Raw genomic sequence first — 662 nt, forward strand, 5'->3', positions numbered from 1 at the left:
CTGGCTCTGTGCCTTCCCGTTCGTGTCCGGGAAGCCCGTGAAAGGGGGGTCGAGGAGGAGAGGAGGGGGCTAGGAAAAACAAGCCCCCTTCGTCGGGTGAGCGCCCAGCCCCGCGCACTCGCGGACCTTGCGCGTAGGGTTGGTGCTGAGCGGTCGCGGCTGGCCTTTTTGAGAAGTTTCGTGAAACTCCTTGCTTCCTTGTGGGGAGCTTGGGGGGGGCCTGGCCTTTCGGGGGGGACCGGTTGCAGGGTCTCCTCTGTCCGCGGATGCTCAAAGTACCCTTGGAAGGGAACCTTCCTGTTGCCGCAGACCCCCCCGCGCGGACCCCCGCGTTGTGGGTCTTCTCGCTTCCCTGTGTGTGCGCTTGTCGCACGTATCCTCTCGGTTGCCGGAGCTCGTCGGGGTTTTGGGTCCGTCCCGCCCTCAGTGAGAAAGTTGCCTTCTCTAGCTATCTTCCGGAAAGGGTGTGGGTCTCGAGGGGTCTCTCCCGGTCGGTCCCCTCGAGGGCTCGCCCCCTGACCACCTCCTGCGCGCGCAGCGTTTGCTCTCTCGTCTACCGCGGCCCGCGCCTCCCCGCTCCGAGTTTGGGGAGGGATCACGCGGGGCAGAGCCTGTCGGTCGTCCTGCCGTGGTGGCGGGGCCGTGTGGTCGGTCGGCCCGGT

This window comes from Mus caroli, unplaced genomic scaffold (genome assembly GCF_978045245.1).
Source record: "Mus caroli unplaced genomic scaffold, Mus_caroli_1 scaffold_43, whole genome shotgun sequence".
NCBI classification, from domain to species: domain Eukaryota; kingdom Metazoa; phylum Chordata; class Mammalia; order Rodentia; family Muridae; genus Mus; species Mus caroli.